The sequence below is a fragment of the Clupea harengus genome, chromosome 23, assembly GCF_900700415.2.
Source record: "Clupea harengus chromosome 23, Ch_v2.0.2, whole genome shotgun sequence".
In the NCBI taxonomy this organism is placed as follows: domain Eukaryota; kingdom Metazoa; phylum Chordata; class Actinopteri; order Clupeiformes; family Clupeidae; genus Clupea; species Clupea harengus.
Genome location: NC_045174.1, coordinates 16,586,443 through 16,600,482, shown reverse-complemented (window position 1 = coordinate 16,600,482; position 14,040 = coordinate 16,586,443). Strand labels below are relative to the sequence as shown.

Here is a 14,040-nt window from a genome sequence, read left to right as displayed (position 1 = left end):
GGCTCTTGTTTCTCTCTCTCTCTCTCTCTCTCTCTCTCTCTCTCTCTCTCTCTCTACATTAAACAGGCCAGCCCTCGCGGGGATGATTTCATTTTCATAACTTATTCAGCCGAGTTTAGTACGGGGATGGCCCAGGTCTGGCACATAGTCGGCCGTTATCAGGGGAGGGGTGGCGCCCCCAGTGGCAGCCAAGGGTATCACACACCTCTGCTCTTCTGTCCTCTAAATATGAAACGGGTAGTGTCCCCTCGCCCACATTTGACATGCTCAAGTACTGGTGCTATCTGTGTGTGTGAATGATGTGAATTAATATAACGCTTTTATGTTTGTGTGTGGCATTTAGGTTAGTATTCACTTCATGACATGGTGTTTTTTTAGGAATATCACATGCAGAAATCAAGCGACGACTATTTTTCTCATACGTGAATAGTTCCTGCATGCAATCTCGCATATGGAAACGCATTAAGAATGCAGATCTTGTTCCTTGTTTGTGTCTGTGCTATAAGTACTACGTGCTATTTCTGTGATGTGCGGCACGGTAACATTGGCAACAGCAATCTTGACATCTAACCAATGGGGATTAGTCAGCACGTATCAGCGGTATCTAGAGTTTGTGTAAGGCTGCTTTTGAATTGCCTTTGTGTTTGTGAAGAGGGCTGGGTAAAGAAACTAGCCTTGCCGTACCCTTTTGTTAGAAGTCGGTGAGCATTGTTTACTCCCTACTTACACTGTAAAGGCAAGTGCGTTTGTCATGCAGCATATGAGCAATGTAGAGTAGGCTATATGTTAATGCCTATGGTCTTTCTGTCTGTATATTTATTTAGTGCCTTCCAGTGAATCTTTGTGATAAAGCCTTGGGTGTGTGTTTATCTTTTTATTATTCTGAGTAGGTTGTGTATTGGTGGTTTTGTCTTTTATTAGTACATTAATACATGAGCAATCTGCAGCACGTTTTAATACTTTTTTTTACCATCTGCATCTTTTATTCATGACATTTGTTTATTTCGTGAAGCAGCCACAAAGCCTGATGCAAAATGAAGCTGTGTGTCTGTGTGTGTGTGTGAGTGTCTGTGTTTGTAATGTGAAGTGATGGAACATCAGTGACTTTTACTGGGTTCTCTTCCGGCCAGGACAGGCAGGTGTTGGTTTTATCATCGGTGGAATGGAGCACCCACACACCCACACACACACACACACACACACACACACACCCCTCCGACCTTCAGAGGAAAGTGGACAGACTAATGGGCTGTGAAGGACCCAGACACTCCCAAGATGGTTGTGTGTGTGTGTGTGTGTGTGTGTGTGTGTGTAGGGGGGATACGAAGGCGGATGTACCGTCCATTTATCAAAAAGCTACGAACCTTGAATCCAAAACAGGTCAGGTTTTATGGAAGCGGAGCAAGCCGGAAGGATTCGGCCATTTTCCTCCCGTTTCCCCGCTTCTCTTTCCCTCCCACATCAAACACTGTGACCAGTCTTTGTGGAAAAATTGACCATTTTTGAAGTTGAGTAGAAAAGCAATTTCAGTTGGGCTTTATTTATTTATTTGTTTGTTTGTTTGGTGTGGGTCTTTAATATGATGAAAGGGTCCGTGAGGCATCTCAGAGAGTGCGGGAGAAGTTAGTGGCTCCATTGAATTTCAATAGGGCTCAGATTTGGAGAAAAGGAAGTGGGTCAAACTGGCATACAATTGCTTAGGAACATTCTGAGGTCACGTATTTCTAAGGCACAGTGGGAGGTTTGTTTTTGTTTTTTTTTCCTCCTGCACATATTTGTGAAACTGTATATTAATTTGTGTGACGACTTTTGTAGTCTTTGTTAGCATGAACCGCTTTACCTACTTTACCGTCGGTCCTGAATTGCTTAGTTTTTACGAAACCAGTCTCCTTTTACTACTTTTTCACTAGTGTGTGCCTCTTTCAAAAATCGGTCTGTGTCTGTCTGTCTGTCTGTCTGTCTGTCTGTCTGTCTTTCAAATGTCTGTCTGTCTCTCCTCAGTTTCTGTCTCTGGTGTGATTGCATCTCTGTCTGTCTGTCTGTCTGTCTGTCTGTCTGTCTTTCACTGTCTCTAGTGTGATTTCATCTCTATCTGTCTATCTGTCTCTGTCTGTCTGTCTCTCAGTGTCTGTCTAGTGTGATTGCATCTCTCTCACTTTGCACTTTTCTCTCTCCCTTCTCTGTCCCTTCTCTGTCAAAATAGCAAGCAAAGACAAACATGCACAAATGTTTTTCATTTGCTTTGAATTCACAGCGTGCCTTTGCGAACACACACAAACAGTCTGAGCAGGTAGTTCTCGACAAATAAACATGGACGCTGGACTTAGCGTTACCATTTAAAGCAAACCATTTTGAGTGTTTGAGTGTTTGCCTCGAACCTTCGCCAAATTTAAACGCACCTCTGTTCATTTGTCCGCTTATTTCTTATCTCTTTTTTTTACTCCCTATCACTGTCTTTTGTTCTCTTTCTGTGTCTTTCTCTTCCTCCGAGACACAAAGACATGCGCGCGCACAAACACACACACACACACACACTCAGACATAGTGGCCATTTGTCTCCCTTGTTATCTCTGCTTTTCTTTTTTTTTCTTTGACACACACTCTCACTCTCTTACACACACACACACACACACACACACACACACACACACACACACACACACACACACACACACACACACACACACACACACACAGTGGTTTTCTCTGTTATGGACATTGATTGCAGGGAGAGTTAAGTGATGTTGTGTCTGACAGCTGCCTTAATTAAAGAGCATGGGCTTCCGGTCTGCTGGAGCTAATGGTTTTACACCAGCAGACACACACACACACACACACACACTAACAACAGCACTGGGAAATCACCCACTCACACACACACACCCCCCCCTCCCATCCCAACGCACACACACACACACACCGACTTAACATGAGATCAGACATTAACCATCATACATGATTTTAGATGAGAAAAGTGCAAATACAAATTGCTTCTTTTGAAGTATGTTTTTCTGCTCATTTTGTATGTCACCCAGTAATTGAGTTATTGCATTGGTTTCAGCATATGGAAGTTGTGTGTGTGTGTGTGTGTGTCCAGCGTGTGTGTGTGTGTGTGTGTGTGCAAGAAGGAGAGAGATAATTTATTTTCGGTTTATGTGGAGGTCAGTCTTTTAAATGCCTTGAAGCTCACTGTCCCCTTATTCTTTCTCTTTAACAAAAGCCAGAGGAGAATATGTAAAAAATATTTCCAGTTAAAACTCCTCCTGTTGGCATGTACCACACATTGTTGCCATGCACCACACAGTCGACAAGGTTGATGCTTTTCTTGTTCTTGCTAATGTTCCTGCCTTGTGCTTGGGGAATGTAGTCTCCAGCAGGGTTGAGGGATCAATATGGTTCCCTGTGGCAGTGGGCTGGGAGGTGACGTAGGTTCGGAGCCAATCGAAGCACTTTCCACTCACGCTGTGAATGGCTGAGAAGGTGTCGGTACCCACCCCTCAGGAGTGCTTAAACTGCCATGATTGACGCTGCCTCGTCTGCTTGAAATCCTCTATTTTTAAGTGATTTCAATCGTCTGTGCTTTCCAACTGCCTTTAGTGTTCTCTCTCAGATTCGAGACTTTTTAGTTTGCTTCTACTCATAGAAGTCAGTGAGTAGGTTTCCTCCTGTCAATGGCTTTGAGTGGCGTGAGTTCAAGCATTTGAAAGTTTGCTAGTTCTTTGCTAGTGCTAGCTCTCTCCATCTCACTCGCAGACACCTCCCTCTCCCCGTCCCACTCACTGCACCTCCCAGGCTTTGGGGCGGCTCATGGGCGCAGTGGTGGCAATGCAACGCTCCGTGTGTCTCTCACTCGCGCACCTGTCAGCCCTGCGCCCGATGCTCTAGTGAGTGTGAAATGGGTGTTTGGCATTTTTTTTTTTTTTTAAGCGTAGCTTAAAAGGCTTTCGTCACAAGGAGCGGAGCGTCCCTCCCGCTGATCTGTCTAGCACCAACCGTCAAAATGGCAGCTATGTTCGAATGAATTATGTTAAGCGTTACATAAATACCTATAGTAGCACTGTTTGTCCAGGAGCTCATCAATACTAACCAGTCAGGAACCGGTACCAATTTAGTACCAGTTCTCGTTGATTGTTTGCCCTCATAACCCCCTCCCTTAGTGGAGTGGAATAAGTTTGAAAGCAGGCAAATTGGCCATGAGCGGGGTCATCCCCAACCTATTGTGAACCGAGAGCCCAGCCGAGGTAGCTGTGTGGAGAGTCGGCATGCGTGCGCAGTGTCCTCAGAACAGTGACGGTGGGTTACACATTACAGTTTTCAAAACGTCAGACGGGTCCTCCTGTTGCATCTGCAGAGGGTGAGCGTATTAACAAGCTGTGTCCGTCCGCTGCGTTCCCTTCAATGTCACTCAGGATAAGGGCAGGGCGCTGTCCAAGCCGGGCTGGATGGTTTAGGCTATTGAGTTTTCGTACGTTATGTTATCGAGTTATCGAGTTTGAGAATGGAGTATCAGTGGGAGACGCCTGTTGGACTGCAAGCTGGAGTAATTTGCTTCTATACACTGGATGTGACTGAACCTATTTTTTGCAGGGAGCCTTAGGGGCAGGGCTTCTGTGATTGGCTCGGGGCCCAGAGAAACACACACACACACACACACACACACACACACACATAATCACATCACACCTTCCTGCATGGCCCCATACCTAGCTGATATGGCCTCTTCTGAATGTCCAGTAGTTGACAGTGGAGTTAGATCGCAGTCCACTGCAATAGTGATTGTCTGGGTGAAGACTGTTGCTGCGGTTCCCTTAACAGGGACCAGATCTAACGCTGCATGGCGTTGACGGTGTCCTCTTTGCGCTCAGTATTTCAAGAGGAGGAGGCGGAATCAATCATGGCTGTTGAAGCACTCCGGGGGGGGGGCTCAGGAGAATGATTGACACATACTCAACCAATCGGTGTGAGTGGAAAGTGCTTTGATTGGCTCTGTCCCTTCATCACGTCCCATGTGTTAGATCTGGTCCCTGCTAAGGGAACCGGGGTCACAGTCATAACCCAGATGTTTTGTTTCCAGATTTGCTATTGATATGGTGATTCTGATGACTAGTCTAGGCCTCACTGTGAAAGCTTGGAGTTTTACACTTTAGGGTGTGTGTGGGTGTTGGTTTATCTACATAGTAGGTATAGGAATGTAACACAAAGAGTGTATGCATAAAGAGTGTGTGTGTGTGCACCTGTGTGTATGCAGGTGTGTGTGTGTGTCCATACTTTGTTGTTTTTATCTTGTACATGGGTGTCCTCAAGTCCATCCACTCTCATTCATCTCAAACTCCTCTCTCTCTCAACCTGTGTGTGTACACACACACACACACACACACACACACACACACACACACACACACACACACACACACACTGTGTCCTGGCACGTCCAGAGCATATAAAACACACTCTCATGTTATATTTACACACTCTCTTTAGCCGTGAGACTTCAGGCTGGTAATTGAGTTCTGAATTATTGACGCCGCCTTTGGAAGGTTACTCTTGGACGGAATGAGTCGGAGCCGGATTGAGGGCGGAACCGGGCTAACAATGCGGAATGGGCTCTCTTTCTGCGGAGAACATAGAACGAGCTGTGGATAGGGATGGGTATCGTAGAGTAATTCCTGATATGATACCATCACGATTACCGTCATTATCATGGGCAACGTTTCACGATGCAGCAATCCTGCGATATTCGATACATTGCACAGCAATTATCTAGGATATATCACGATATCTGTGTAAGTGAAGAAAAAAATACCCCTAAAAAGGCAAAAAATAGGAATGATGAATTTATAAGATAAGATAAACTTTTAGTAATCCCGTTAGGGAAATTCAGGTGTCATAGCAGCAAGATGTATGAAGTGAATAGGACAACAGGAATGGGAATCAAACATACAAATACATTTTTTTAAATAAAAACAGTCCAGCTTCCTCCGCATTCTCATTACTCACTGCGTGTTAGGCGGTATATCTCTGTATTGATTTTTCATCCCACCCCTAGTCATGGACATCTGACCCCCTCCAACTTCCTGTTGGAATTCCAGGAATGTCCGCTTCCAAGGCCGAGAGAGAGGAGCAGTACGATTTTTAAGTTTAGTTCTTTTGGTCTCTTTGGACACTCCTCACACATCGAGTTTTTTCAGCAGGCCTCTGAATCAAGCTGGGGCCGTGCCAGAGGCCCTCTTGGGTTGGGAACTTTTCGGGTGATGAAATATTTAAGCTTAGATTTTAGGTGTGTTTGGAGACCGCGCACAAACACAGAGCTTTGAGAAGTACCCAGTTCAAAATGGACAGACTCTTTAATGTCCTTTTTTTTTTTTTTTTTTTTTTTTAAGAGATGCACTCACTCACTCTCACTCACTCCACACACACACTCTCACACACACAAACACACACACACACACACTCTCACTGTCTCTCACACACACTCACTGTCACTCACACACACACACACACACACACACACACACACCCTTTGTTGTTAATTTGCAGTCCGGTGTATTTGGTTGCAATGTTTCTGGGTCTAAGGCTAATCTGTCTGGAACTGTAACTTCCCCTCGCTATTCACCACCAATCGCAGCATACAACAACGCCTGAAAGGTGAAAGGAAGAACTCCCTGGACATACACACACACACACACACACACACACACACAAACGTGAAAGGTGAAAGTGAAAACTCCCTTGTAAACTAATTCAGTTTCCTGTGCTGTTGGAGAGCCCGGCTGGTGCTTCAGACACCCTTTAACATATAAAGCGTGTAGCACACAGGGTTAGCGCTGCAGACACTCTTTAACATATAAAGCATGTAGCACAAAGAGCTAGCAGGGTGAAGTGAAATAGGGAGAGCTGGAGAGAGCCCAGGGTCAGGTGAGCAGAGATACAAGGACATGTATGGTTGGTGGGCGGATTTGCTTTGGCTGACGGGCCTGTGTGTGTGTGTGTGTGTGTGTGTGTGTGTGTGTGTGTGTGTGTGTGTGTGTGTGTGTGTGTGTGTGTGTGTGTGTGTGTGTGTGTGTGTGTGTGTGTGTATTGCACATTGTGTGAGGATCTGCTAATGTCACCTGTGTGTGTGTGTGTGTGTCTGTGTATATTTGTGTTGTAATCTTATTTGTATATCTGTCCATGTGTGAGTGTGTTTGTGTTTGTGTGTGTGTGTGAGTGTGTGTGATCACCAGGCGTTGTGTGCATGCTTGTTGCACGCCAGCTGTGTGGATTCGGCGGCGGCGTCAGGCTAACGATGCCGGGGCTCACCGGGCGAGTCGAGCAGCCAGGGGATTAATGAATGAGAAAATGCTTTCTGAATTAATGGGGCCTCTCTCTCTCTTTCTCTCTCTCCCCTTCCCCCGCCCTGCTTCTCTCTCCTCCTCATCCCTCTCTCTTTCTCTCTCTTCCTCTCCTCCTCTTCACATACGCTTCCCTCGCTCATAAATCTTCAGAGCCTCCGTGGCGCGAATTAATTGCCCCGCTTCTGCCCCCATTACTTTGAGGTCGTGGGCATCGTCGCGGGCATGAATATGTATTAATAGGTGGCGAGGCGGCTGAACGGGGATGCCCTTCCCTTTTGAGTGGCAGGGCGTGACGGGTCTGTGCACAACGCAAACGGGGGGTCGGGGGCGGGGGTATGAGGTGGAGGGTAGCAGCCCCCATTTTTGAGAGGGGGCAGACAAATTTAAGTTATTTGAAGCTTGGGAAGTGTGACGTGTGTGTGTGTGTGTGTGTGTGTGTGTGTGTGTGTGTGTGTGTGTGTGCGCGCAGCCTTTGGATCCATATGTAAGAAGAGCTGTAGTTACAAAAGGTGTCTGTTTTGAAAGGTCTTTGTGTGTATGTGTATGCTAAGCTGAAATGATGCTTCTGCAATGTAACATTTTGAATGATGATATGTAATCAGTGTGTGTGTGTGTGTGTGTGTGTGTGTGTGTGTGTGTGTGTGTTATCTGCACTCATTTCAAGGTACCACCACAATGCATCATTGTAGCACAATGCAGCCTTTTATCTGACATCAGTCTGTTGTCTAGCGCTGACTCATAAACCTGTGTGTGTGTGTGTGTGTGTGTGTTAGAGTACCCTAGTGTCTGTAAGCAGACTGTATGTGTCGGCTGGCTGATGCCTTGGCTGATGCCTTCAATGCTAATATTGACTGAGAGACTGAACCAGTGAGTTGGGAGCAGATCAAAGCTGTTTGAATCTCATTGAATGGAATGGAAGTGGGAAAGCTCTTTGCCCCACGGGAGGGCTGTATGGGCCTGCTTAGCCAATGGGAACACCGGGACCCTGGCATCCATTGGGCTAAACCAGGCATACATTGGTCTATACCAGGCATCCATTGGTCTATACCAGGCATCCATTGGTCTATACCAGGCATCCATTGGTCTATACCAGGCATCCATTGGACTAAACCAGGCAGACTTAGTTTAGATGATGGAGGAGTGTCTTAGCTGAGCATGGGGTTTCAACGTTGCTAGCATATTCAAAAAGAGAACAAGTTTTTCCGCTTTCACGCTCTGTCTCTCTCGGCATTTTACACACACACACACACACACACACACACACACACACACACACACACACACACACACACACACACACACACACACACACACACACACACACACACACACACACACATTTATGCTTGTCTGTTTCTTCAGTTGCACCGAATGAAGTCAGCAGCGCAGAGGGAGGTTTCATTTATGGAGGAGGAAGTCAGCAGGGTGTCTGTGTGTTTGTGTGTGTGTGTCTCTCTGTGTGTGTGTGTGTCTGTGTGTGTGTTTTAGTCTCAGTTGTAAATAATTTCTCTGTTTCTCTGCAGGTGACTCAGAAAGGACCGGCTTAGGAGTGGAACAAAGGTAGGCCAAGTCTCACAAGAAATATGTGTGTCTGTCTGTCTGTGTGTGTGTGTGTGTGTGTGTGTGTGTGAGTGTGAGTATCTTATGGGGCTTTTTTTGTTTTGGGAAATGACAACAAATGAAAGTCGACTAGAGTTTGTAAGGAGTTCATTTCATGTGCTTGTGTATCAGTGTCTGTTTGATGTGGTAAAGTCTGCACTCTCACACACAGGCACCCACAGGCATGAACACACACACACACACACACACACACACACACACACACAGTAATAATGTGACCTTTTTTTCTGTGAACGTTTCCTACTTTTGTAGGAAGTTATGTATGTATGTAGTAAAGCTGTGTTCAGTCTTGTTTGGTAAGATATGAATCGACCTCTCCAGGTGTTGAGAACACACACACACACGCACACGCACACCAGTCCACTCAGGTATAGGGATGTTGAGATTTTGCAGTTAATGTTGGTTATAAATCATAATGGTGAATTAGCTTTAGAGCTTTTGAAGTCAGTATTTTAAAACCGTTAAAACAACGTTGTCCAATGTTATGGGTATCCTTCTCTATCCACTCTACTCCATTCACTCTTCCTTGTGTTCACAATGTTACTAGTGGACGCTCACGTAGCTCGTTAGTGTTTCCTCCTGCTGAGTGCTTCGACCAGTCGTGTGTGTGTGTGTGTGTGTGTGTGTGTGGGACGGTACTTTGGCTACATACACGTGTTCCCTGAATAGTTGAAATGGAAAGTAATTACGATAACCGTGACAACCGTAATAACCGTGACAACCGTGGTTAATTCCTTCACAGATAACCATGCCACCTCATTTCAAACCGAGGCCTCACCGTACTCAAGTCAACATGCAACACACAAGGCTTCTACATTGTGCTTCACCTATATGCTTACAACAGGCCTTAATGGTCAACCATGCCTAATACCAGAGTTTTAGAGCTCTCACAATCCTGTAGGGGGCTTGGATGGCCAACCACGCTTAAAACCTGGGTTTTATATCCCCTACAAGCTTGTGGGTGGCCAACTGTGCGAGCTCTCTCAATGGGTTCAATCTAATTTACTTCCTGCAGAGAGAGCGAGCTCAAGCACATGGCTCAGAGACAAACAGGCGGATTTGTGTTGGTCACCATGGATACATACCCACTGGCCCGAGTGCCTTTGCCATATGCCTGCCAAGTGCCTACCGCTCCTCCCGCTTGGCATTAAAGCCTCAGATGGGTCCTTTGGCAGGCACAACTTGGGGTACCCTGATCGTGCCACAAGGCAAGGTTCCTCATGGGGGTCACAAAAAGGTTCCAGTTCTCCATGAGGTGGTACCATTTCTTTAGAGTTCCTCTCAAAGAACCAACCATGGCTAAGGGTCATAACTGCTTCGAAGCATTTTACTATTGACCCGTCAAGTGACCACAGCCTTCTTATTTGGCATCTCGGTGCCTCAAGGAAAGTTTCCTCATGGAGGTCACAAAAAGGTTCCAGTTCTCCATGAAACGTCATTCTGGCTTGGAAATTCCTTTGAGGAAATATATAGAGGTAAATAAACAGTTTTCCTTTTTAAACTCCCATCACCTATACTGCTCCAGATTCCAGTGTGTGTGTGTGTGTGTGTGTGTGAGTGAGAGAGAGACATTGTGCCTCGCATTGCATCAAATGAACTGCAGTAGGAGTTTGGATGACTTGAAATATTTTTTATATTTTAAAACTGTAGTTAATATTTTGTAACTGCTTTAACTTCATTTAATAACAAACGTCACAGAGGGATTTGTCCTAACTTGTTATGGCTCATCACTTCTATGAAGCTCTTTGCTGGGGAGCCATCTAGTTCTATGAAAAACTATTTATCCTCATTTTGTTGGGGGTGGGAAGTTCCTGTAGATTTAGGCTAAGTATAGCATTAAGACTTGCCGACTTCACCGTTTTCTAATAGTCTAGTTTTGGCATGCTTGAAATGCAATCCGAGCGGATGAGAGGATATCCAGTCTGATTCAGCGAGGGGAGGGTGGGGTTGTTGGGGTATTAGCAGGATTAGTGAGGTCATTAAGGGTCGTTAATGGAGATTGGAGCGATGGCTGTCACTGGGGCATATTTGTGCCTGCCATGCCCTCCCTCCTGCTGCGCATCGGGGTATAAACACCAGACGAGAGGAGAGCGGGCGACGGGGAACAGGCGGTAGGGGCTTTGGCTGGACAGATATGACAGAGAGAGAGAGACAGAATGGGGGAGAGAGAGAGAGAACAACGAGAGAGAGAAATGGGGGCGGGGCGGGTGTCGAGAAAGGGATGAAGTGAGAGTGTTGGGAGCGAAAGAGGAAGAGAGAGGGAGATACAAAAAGAAAGAATTAATGAAGGAGACAAACAAACAAAGTTAGACAGGTGGGGAGATGGAGGTAGAGAGAGAGATTTGTTTGTAATAAGAGAGAGAGAGAGAAGGAGAGAGGGTGAAAGACACCAAACGACCCCCACACCATAATAAAGGCAACACCAAGAACATTAAACACACATCACCAGGTAAACAACGGGGCGTAGAGAAAAGTGTTGGACTCTTAAGACACTGTTACTGGTGCGCGTGTGTGTGTGTGTGTGTCTGTCTCTCTGTGTGTGTGTGTGTGTCTGTCTCTGTCTCTGTGTGTGTGTGTGTGTGTGTGTGTGTGTGTGTGTGTGTGTGTGTGTGTGTGTGTGTGTGTGTGTGTGTGTGTGTGTGTGTCTGTCTCTGTGTGTAAGTCTGCCTGAGCTCAGACCCCTGGACTGGACCTGAAAGAAACCACTATTGAACCGAAAGGGCACAAACACTCTTGAACAGTAACACACTGTTGAAACAAAATGGCAGAAACACACTTCATTTTCCTCCAGTGTCATAAACATTCACAGACAAAACGTTTTCAAAGTACAAACCAACAAAACAAACAAAAACTCCTCACAGTGTTGGACGCTATTGAAGTTTAAAGCAACTTTATAAAATGTGTCTTTAATTATTGTCTAATTAAGCTTTACTGATGTTGTTTGCTTACCATTCGTGGGTTAATCCTTCCTTTGTGAAGCAGTTCCTATTCCCTTTTTTCATGAAGGCTGCTTCCTCTTCTGTCGCTTTGTGTTTTTTCTTCCGTGAGATGGGGATGATTGGCAGGGATTAAATGTTGTCTGTCACTCATACCTCGATGGAGGTGGGATTTAAATGTTGTCTGTCACTCATACACCGATGGAGGTGAGAGTAGTGAGCCCCCGACAGGTTCTTCTTGTCTATCAGTTTCTCTGCAGTTCAGCTCTCCATCCTTCTGCCTGCATTTCTGCATCTCTCTGCATCCTTCACTACATCTTTCTCTCTTTCTCTCTCTCTCTATCTCTATCTCTCTCTCTCTCCATCTCTGTAGAACCCCACCCAGCCTCGAGTCCCAGTGCCCAGTGCCCAGCCAGGCTCATTGGTACGGCAGTCAAGTCAAGCGCATACTCAAGCGTAGCGACGGCACTCCGTCACACCACACTCAAGGTTTGGGAAGCACACCCATGCACTTCATGCACACAGGTGTCCCTTATGCCCCACCGTACTTCTACCTCAGTGCACCCCAGCTTTGCCTTTCACTGGGGTCCCTCACAGTGGCGTCAATCTATGCTGGGGGGTCCATTACACTGGGGTCAACCTATCCTGGGGGTCCCTCACAGTGGGGTAAACCTATCCTGGGGGTCCCTCAAACAGGGGTCAACCTATCCTGGGGGTCCCTCACACTGGGGTCACACTGGCACGCCTCACAGAAAGCCGCTCCACTTCTGACCCCATATGTAGGGAAGAGATAGAGCAGTCACCCCACCTGGCCTCGAACCCGGGTCTACAGGGTACCCACCCTGCAGCTTTACTGCAATGCCCAGGAGTCAGGCTGGTTGCCATGGCAGTCAGAGCGCATACTCAACTGGCAACATACGGCACTCTGACACGGTCTCCATCCTCCACCTCTCCATCTCTTCCCCCAAGCTTTCCTGCTCTCATCATTCTTTCACTCTCTCTGCCTCTATCTCTGCATCTTTCCCTCCATTTCTGTCTTTCTCTCCTGCTTTTCTATCCCTCAGTTTCTAGCTCCATCTCTCCATCGATCCCTCCATCTCTTTCCGTCTGCGTCTTCCGTTTTCACTCCATTTCTCTTTCTTTCTCACTCCATTTCTCTCCATCCTCATCTGTCGCTCCATGTCCTTCATCTATACCTCTATATATCTCTCTATCTGCCCCCCCCCATATCTGTCGCTACACCCATCTCTCACTCCTCCTCTCCTTCTATCTCGCTCCATTTCTCTTTCTCTCCGTCTCTCATCTCATGTCCCTTCATTTATCTCATCCTCTTTCATCATTCTATCTCGTCTCATCTCTCATTCCATCTGTCACACTGGATCTGTCCATCTATTTCTCTGGCCATCTCATTGTCTCTCTCTGCATCATTCTCTCTCTCTCTTTCTCTCTCCATCTCTCCTCTTCTGCCCTCTATCTTTATCTCTCTCTCTTTCACGCTCTCTCTCTCTCTCACCATTCCATCTCTCTCCTATACTCCTTAATCCAGGTCTCTGTCCTCACATCTAAAATAATCAGAGAGCATGCTGGGATTGGAAACCCTGCCATAGGGCGCCGGTCCATCCTCACGTGCTGCGCTGTCGTCGTGACCGCAAGAGCATGCCACAGGGGAAATAGCCGTCATTTATTTATTTATTTGTTTATCTGTTTATTTATTTGCTTTACTTGTTTACTTGGCACTCGGATCTTCCCGGAGCAGAAGGGTTCCCACCTGGTGCTCATGTTATGTTCCGGGGCTTAAGCGCGGGGGAACAGCAAGCAAGAACCCCCTTGTGGTGCGGAACCAGTCCCCGAGCGTCTGTCTCTCCTTTGACAGCCTCCCTCCTGGTGTTTGTGATTTGTCCATTTTAATGCCCTGTTTGTCGTTCGGTTCAGATGTTCCCCCTATCCTCAACCCTTGCGTCAGGGGGTAAAAATAGCTTTCTCTCTCGGACGGAGAAGAGACACACACACAAACACACTCTAGCCGGTGTCCATACACACACACACACACACACGCACGCACGCACGCACGCTCTAGCAGGTGTCCTAACAGACAGACGTGCCAGGGGGCTTGTTTATGATGCTTAGTGGACTCTTAGGATTGTCCTCTT

The 14,040-nt window shown here is 46.5% G+C and overlaps 1 long non-coding RNA gene across 1 annotated transcript in view; it reads left to right on the top strand.

The window, feature by feature from the left end:
* Positions 1 to 14,040, top strand: part of LOC116218634 — a 69,025-nt gene that overhangs the window by 26,493 nt on the left and 28,492 nt on the right. The window contains exon 2 of the long non-coding RNA XR_004162953.2: positions 8,858 to 8,894. This is a non-coding gene — a long non-coding RNA (uncharacterized LOC116218634). The remainder of the gene's footprint in view (positions 1 to 8,857; positions 8,895 to 14,040) is intronic.